This window comes from Urocitellus parryii, chromosome 10, assembly GCF_045843805.1.
Source record: "Urocitellus parryii isolate mUroPar1 chromosome 10, mUroPar1.hap1, whole genome shotgun sequence".
NCBI lineage: Eukaryota > Metazoa > Chordata > Mammalia > Rodentia > Sciuridae > Urocitellus > Urocitellus parryii.
This window is the reverse complement of record NC_135540.1, coordinates 33,079,147-33,087,195: the sequence shown is the minus strand read 5'-3', so window position 1 is coordinate 33,087,195 and position 8,049 is coordinate 33,079,147. Positions and strand designations below refer to the sequence as shown.

Here is an 8,049-nt window from a genome sequence, read left to right as displayed (position 1 = left end):
TTTCTTGAAAAAGACGCGTCGGTAATAAACACGGGGACTGCTACATTTTGAGGCCCAGCTGGCAGCACAAAACAACATTTGCTTAACTCCTCGGCCCAGTGCTCCCATTGATTGAACATACATAGCTACCCAACCATGGCACAAGGTAATCTATGGCTTACACAGCCAGAAAAGACTTTAAATAAGGTTAAAAACATCCCACCGCTTTAAAAACCCACAGCTTATCCTCCCTGGACCACTCCGTCTGTAAAACCATTAGCATCTATCTATTGAATAAGTTTTTATTTAGGGCACCTACTATGCAAAAAAAAAAAAAAAAAAAAGAGCTTAAAATAGGGTAAGGAAAGAGTGACTGGATAATAAGTTGGAAATGGGAGAAAGCAGCCCCATCTCAGCCGCAACCATATTAAATCTATATATTTTGAGCCTCTCACCTGTTCCTATATGTTAAATTATTTAGTTCAGTGGATCCCAGTTTCTTTTACGGAGTTTCTCATCTATTTCATAGCAAGAGTAAAGCGATAGCATCTACCTAATTCCCTAAGTATTGTAAAGACTAGCAATATCTCACCTCCCCACCCCACTCTACTCAATAATTCACTGTCGGCAAGAACGAACCTTCAAAACGATTGTATTAGATATCCCTGTGGGATTTTAACTGCAGCTTACTTTAGCCAGAGCAGAGACGAGCAAGCTTCAGTTCAGCCTATCAAGTGTTGATTCTTAAATTTCTTTAAAGAAAATAAAGGAAATTCCATTTTCAATAGTCTCAGAGTTGAACCCAACAAGAAAATGGGGCTTGGGGGCTTAGCACAATGGTGGGGTACTTGCCTGGTGTCCACCTGGCCCTGGGTTCAATCCTCAGCATGGCAAAAAAAAAAAAAAAGAAGCAGGTGGAGGAGGAGAAAGAAGAGGGAAGGTAGGATACTTACTAGCCTAATAGCTGCATAGATGTATGTGCACACACACGTGCTTCATATATACAACAAATGACCATGTGCTAATTATTAGTGAATGTTACTAATGTGAAAGATAGAATCCCACTGATTAGTAAATAAATTTATGGGAATTAAGTGAGACACCACTTGTTACCTTGTGGTTTTGCACTGTTAAATTTTAGACACATACACTGTTATCACCGCCTTTCTTTAGATGTTGCAAACCAAGCTATTATTTATTCTATTTATTCACACTTTCCCTTGAAAAGTCAATCCTCCCTGAACCCTGAGATGTTTTTTTGTTGTGTGTGTGTGCATTTGTGTGTTTAACTCTGAATTCCCATCTCTGTTTGCCTTCATCTTCCTGGCAGTGAAATGCCTCAAACTGAATACAATATCCCAGACTTTTTTGAAAAAGGTCTCCATGACTTTCTAATGATAACGACCTTGCCTAAGCTTTGAACATCAGACTGTTTAGAAAACAGCAAACTCACAGCCTTATCCACTTTAAGTCTCATCACACTCCTGTGTTTTATTTATTGGGATGTCTCATCCCCTCTGAAAGTCTCTCTACTCAATGTGGTTCTTGTAACATCTTGACCCTTTCGTAGACTTGAATTTAATTAATTTTTTCTGCTTCTCTGTGTATTCTCTCTTAATGTTTTCATTTTTCTTGTTGATGCTCTTTCTTTTAACTGATCCTTTCTTCCACTTTCTAATACTTTGGTGACCTTTAAACCTTTGAGAAAATATTTGCAAATCAACACTGACTTCTTGGTTCTCCCTGGCCCCTTTCCAGGGCTGTTCTTTTCTTCACAGAGAGCTGGAAGCCACTAACAAAAGCCAAGGTCATTCTTAAAACACACCTCTGATTATAACTAAAGAATAAAGGGAGAGTGGAAATGGAAAAATAGATATATTTTTAAGAATCTTTTTTTTTTTAATATTTATTTATAAGTTCTCGGCGGACACAACATCTTTGTTGGTATGTGGTGCTGAGGATCGAACCCGGGCCGCACGCATGCCAGGCGAGCGCGCTACCGCTTGAGCCACATCCCCAGCCCCAAGAATCTTAAAAGATAGTCAGAATTGATTTAAGTTACACATCATAAAAGATAATACTTTATTCTTTTTCCAGTGAAATAGTATGGCCCTTTGGCTATATCTTTTTTTTTTTTCCATCCAACTTGAAAATATAAACTTTCTCCAATTTAAAAAAAAAAGTGAATTATCCAAATATTGTGGAATTTTTCCTTGCTAAAAATATTTTTTTTTTAAATCCCAGCTCAGATGGGAGGAATAGACGAACTCTAAATAGGGCAGAGGATTTGGAGGGGAAGGGAGAGGGCAGGGGGTTAGAAATGATGGTGGAATGTGATGATCATTATTATCCAAAGTACCTGTATGAAGACACAAATTGGTGTGACTATACTATGTATACAACCAGAGATATGAAAAAATGTGCTCTATATGTGTAATATGAATTGTAATGCATTCCACGGTCTTATATTTTAAAAAATCAATAAAAAATAGCACATTAAAAAAAATCCCAGCTCAGTTGATTTATTTCACAGTTCCTTCCCAGAGGGTATCAGTGAAAGTTGTCTTAACAACCCATACTCAACTACATACTCATTTCAACCTGGATAGTTGCTAAGCTTCCCAGCTATGTTTAAATCTTTGGCTCTTCCTTTCTTACGATAAAGGATAGATACTTCCTAATCTTAACATTGGCCAGGTTATCCACAGTGGTGGCAGACGCCTGTGCAGATTAACTCCTGCATCCCAGTTTCTCCTCACACCTCCCAAGCTTTCAAATACTAGGAGAATGGAAAGACACTTGAATCATCCATACCCGCTTTTAGAGAAACATGGACTCTGTTTGTCATGTCCACAATATTCTTCATATATTTACCACCAATGCCAAGCATCATGACAGAATCACAGCCTGTTCTACTAGTATAGAGCGTGATTGACCCCCTGTATTTTACAGATGAAGGACTGAGCACAGCCACATAAGTTAAGGGGCTTGTCAAAGGTCAAAAAGTTGGACGATGACGAAACTACAATAACATCTTTGTGTACCTTTGTGTATGTGTAATGTCTGTGTGTAACAAATGGTATAAAAATCTGGGCTCTTTCATAGCAACCCTATGAAATAAATATTGTTATTATTCCATTTCAAAGATTAGGAAAAACCAAGGCACAAAGAGGTTAAATGACTTGCTCAAGGTCCCATACTGGGAAGCCCAGGCAGTTTGGCTCCCAAGTCTGTACTCTTAATCACTAGGCATTTACTTTCGTGAATGTCAAAACAGCTCATTTCGCATCATCCAAAAGTAAGTCTGTTCCAGCAGGTGCATAGATTGCCTGGAGACTGGCTAAGCATGCTCTCCATCACCAATCAACACATCTTGGTTTCGAAAATCATCCTCACACTGGAAACAGAAACACTCTCTCCACACATTCACCCGGAGAGCTTTATTTGAATGTGAACTCCTCTGTAAGGACAAATAGAAAAACTCCCACTCTCTTCCCCTCAGGGAAACAAAATGAACCAGAAGGTTACAGCAGATTTTTGAAAATCACTACATTCTGTCTGCTCTGCTCACAATATGTTTCTATAAGCTCCCTTCTGGCCCCTAGTGGGATTCCAGCATTTCCAAGGGCAGGATGCAGAGTAAACACCTTTGCATTTAACAGATTTGTTCTGCTTCCCCTATTCGCCTGTGGCTGCCTTTTGCTTTTCAAGAGCCTCTGGGATTGAAGCATCAAGCTGGGCCCTGGAGGCAAGGCACACAGCAAATGTAAATCGCAGTCCTCTACCGTTCAGGGCTTGCCCTTGTCAGGTTCTTCTTGAGCCTGTCACACAGTGGCTTCCCACAAACAGGTCTCAGTGGCCACTGGGACCTGGAGAAGAATGACCCTATTATCAGCTGGTAAGAGCATGAGAAAACTCAATGAGCCCTCAGTACCTGGAGAGATGCAGCGAAGCCCTTGGCACCTGGGATATGCACCACCTCGTCTTAGATTTTCATTATGCCAGCAACTCAGTATCAGAGATATTTGCTTCCAGGAATGTGACAACAGAAGCACACCAGAGAAATATGTTTCTATGACTCGCCCATTGCCTTAATGAATTTTTGCTTGTAAGTTCTGAGGGGAAAAGACATTAATATTATCTTCCCCTAAGACAATCCAACCAATTTGACAGGAACAACTATTTACGCCATGGGAGCATTTACTGGCCCTGAAAAGTCTGAAGTGGTTTGAAGTGATTTTGAAGGGGTTTTCAGAGATGCAGTGCAAAGACCCTGAAGTGTATTAAAGGAAGCAGGTGTCAGGTGTGGAATTGTCTGTCTCTGCACGCCCACCCAAGGAGCCAGAAAAGGTTCTGCTGTTTTATTTCCTATAAATGCACATCTCCGTTTATCTTCAGGAGAAGAGGGTGCATTTAAAAGTTGAAAAATCACCAGCACATCCAGTGTAGGATTGTGGGGAAAAACCAAAATGAGTTAAAGATGGACTGACAAAATAATGTAAGGGTGTTAGAAAGTAAATGGTGGTGTCCCCCTAAAATTTGTATGTTGAAATTTTATTCTCCAATGTGTTGGTCAATTTTTTGACACTATACTAAATGCTTGAGCTAGGCTACTTATGATGAAAAAGTTTATTTAGCTCTCAGTTTGGGAGCCTGAGGTCCAAATGGCATGGCACAGGCTGCTCAGTGACAACCACCCCTTAGCTGCATCACCTCATAGCAAACAGCAATGGTGGATGCATCTGTGAAGCCAAGCAAGTGATTACAGCTCAAACCAGGAACAGAGAGAGCTGGGTGGGGCCAAGCTTGCTCCTTTTACAACAACCTCTCAGGAGAACATAAGGAGTCACATGAGCACTACCTTCCAAAAGCATGTCCCCAGTGACCTAAGGACCTCCCACTATGCCCTACCTCTTAAGATTTCCACAGCATCTCTTAATACCACCACCCCAGGACCAAGCCCCAAATCATAAGAAACTTTGGGGGAACAGAGTTAAACTACATCCAAAACAGCACAGAATGTATTAGGTAGGGCTTTGGTGAGTTATTAGGTCATGATAGGAGAGCCCTTAGAAATGGCATTAGTGACATTTTAACAAGAGACTCTTGAGAGCACCCTCATCCCTTCTTCTTAGAGGTTACAGTGAGATAGTGCCATCTGTGAACCAGGGAATAGTGGGCCCTTATCAAATACTAAATCTACTGGTATCTTGTGCTTGGAATTTCCTGGCTCCAAAACTGTGAGAAATGAATTTCAGTTCTCAGTAAACTACCTAGTCTATGGTATTTTGTTATAAAAACATGAATTAACTAATACAAGAGTCCTCAAAGAGAAGTCATGAACAGAATTTCTTTTTTGGGCAAGTATATTAAGTGTCTTCCTTATTATTTATTATGTTACAGGTTTGACATTGTCTGAATGTTTGACTGAACCCAGGCTTGACCAAGGTTCACTTACATGGCTACTGAGTGAGGCCAGTTATTACAGAAGGCTGCAGTGCCTCCCCATCATCTCTTATGGTTTGGATGTGGTGTCCCCCAAAAGCACATGTGGGGGAGATGCAAGTAGGTTCCAAGCAGAAATGATTGGGTTGTAAGAGTCTTAACCCCATCAGTGATTTAATCCCCTGATAGGTAGTAACTGAGTGGCAACTGAAGTTGTGTAGGGTGTGGTTTTGGGTATGTATTTGTATCTGGCAGGTGGACTCTCTCTCTCTCTCTCTCTGCTTCTGATCACCGTGTGAGCTGTTTCCTTCCACCACACTCTTCTGCCATGATGTTCTGCCTCACCTTGAGCCCCCAAGGAATGGAGCTGGTCTTCTATGGACTAAGACTTCTGAAACCATAGGCCCCTAAAAAAAAAAACTTTCATCCTTTACAGTTGTTCTGGTTGGGTCTTTTAGTAACAGAGACAAAAAAAAAGCAAACTAAAACAAATCTCTCTGCAGGATTCCATCAGGTTCTCTTGACATGCTGGGTTTGCTGGATTGAGGGACCCAGCAAGAGTAAGGCAGAAGCAGTGATGCTTCATATGACCTGGATTTGAGAGTAATTCATCATAATTGGCTCCACCTTTTCTTATATAGAAGGGAGTGGAAGGTGTGAAGGGGGGCCTCTTCACTTTTTGAAAAGGAGGACTATCAGAGAATTCACGGGTACATTTAAAAGCCATCAGAGCTTCCATGCCCCCTTCTTCCATTGACCATATGGAATAAATACTCCAGTGAGTCAATATTTTAAAATATTATTTATATTTTAAATATCTCTGGGAGCAACATATGGTTTCCAATTATTTGTGGCTAATTCCTTTCTCTGATTTTTCATAAACTTTCTCCATTCCACATTATACAGTATTGTTCAAATATAAATCTTCCAAGTAATTTGGGATTCTACTATATAGCCTTGCTGCTACTGAATTGACATCCATAAAATCTATTTTAATTCATTTGTCTGTAGCTAAGTAAAACATTTTATGAGACACTGGATCAAACATCTGTTCTATTTCTTTTGACTACTCCTTTAGTAATTGAATTATTTTCAGAAAAGGCAATCAAATTAGTTTCTCATAATTATAGACTGTTTACTGTTCATATTTCATGTTCCTTACAACACTTAAATGGGGATGGTTGTTTTTCTACATTTGTTCTATTATCTTACTAGAAGCTAAAGCAGTCTTATTTACCCAAGTGACCTGATTCATTGAAGTCCGCTTCTTAGGAACAAGGACAGAGTGTTTATCTTATTGTTCCAAAACTGATGGTATATTTCTCTCCAAGCTTACCAAGCTTATTGATTTGTGCTGCTGAGAAACAATAGCAGGTGTCTGCAGAAAATGTTAGTTTAAGTGAAGGAAGAGTCCACTGAGCAAAAACCATGGAGATCAATGTAGAAATCATCATTTCCTCTCCTCAGTTGCAGAAACTGGATTAACAGAATAACAAAAGTCAGTCCATGTATTTAGTTAGGTCAAACAACCTTCTGTCTTAGTGAAAAATTAATCATATCAGTTTAATTGATTCAACCTAAAAGTAGTTTTTCTGTTTTGTTTTGTGGTGCTGGGGATAGAACCCAGGCTAGCACTCTACCAACTGAGCTATATCCCCAGGCCCACAAGTAGTTATTGTGTGTCTAGAATGTATCCATAACTGAGTTAAGATTTTCAATGTCCTAAACTCTGAAAATATCATGGTTATCAAGCTTTTCTCAAAATTAGTAACCACATCCCGACCCAGCTAAGTAAGCTCCTATTGGACATGATCTTCCCACACATAACAGCTATTAACTGTGCTAGAATAACATACAATGAAATACTGACCTAAGGGCACATAGAGTGAAAAACTTTGGAAAGAAGAGAAAAATTGGAAGAAACCAGCACTAGACAGTCGTGCTTATAATTTTTATGATTTTGAACTTGAAAACAGAATGAAAGTAGTGCCACATGAAGTGACTAGAACTTTGACATAAAAATTCTTGTATTTATGACATATTTCTAGACAGGAAAAAAATCAGGCAGTGTTCATTACAATCGCATATAGTGGAAAGTGAGGGGAGTCTCAGGAAAAGAAAACAAGAGCTGTGACAGAGCCTGGTTTGAGTGTGTCCCCCAAGGTTCATGCTAAGGAAGCATATCCCCAGTGTGGTGGTCTTGGAAGGTGGAAGCTTAAGAAGTGGGATGTAAGAGCTGGTGGTATAGCTCAGTTGGTAGAGTGCTTGTTTTGCATGCACAAGGCCCTGGGTTCAAACCCCAGCACCACCAAAAAAAGAAGTGGGATGTACATAGTCCAAGGTAATGAGGTCACTGTGGGATGGATAAAGTTCTCTTAGTTCTCTTAGGACCCCAGTTAGTTCACAGAAGAAGGATGTTATAAAAGAACAAGTATACTGTCCTCCCTGCTCTCTGTCCTCCTGTCTTGTCACATGATCTCTCCATCTCACATACTCTCCTGCCATGATACAGAAAAGGGGCCCTCACCCGAGCTGACACAAAGCTGTTTAGATCTTCAGTCTCCAAAACCATGAACTAAATAAAGCTCTTTTCTTTATAAAGTGCCCATGCTCTGAGATTTTGTT

At 39.9% G+C, this 8,049-nt stretch overlaps 1 non-coding gene across 1 annotated transcript; it reads left to right on the top strand.

Annotated features, from left to right (window-relative positions):
- Positions 1-7,662: 7,662 nt before the first annotated feature.
- Trnaa-ugc (transfer RNA alanine (anticodon UGC)) lies at positions 7,663-7,735 on the top strand. The gene has a single exon. It is a non-coding gene; the product is annotated as a tRNA-Ala (tRNA).
- The last annotated feature ends 314 nt before the right edge of the window (positions 7,736-8,049 follow it).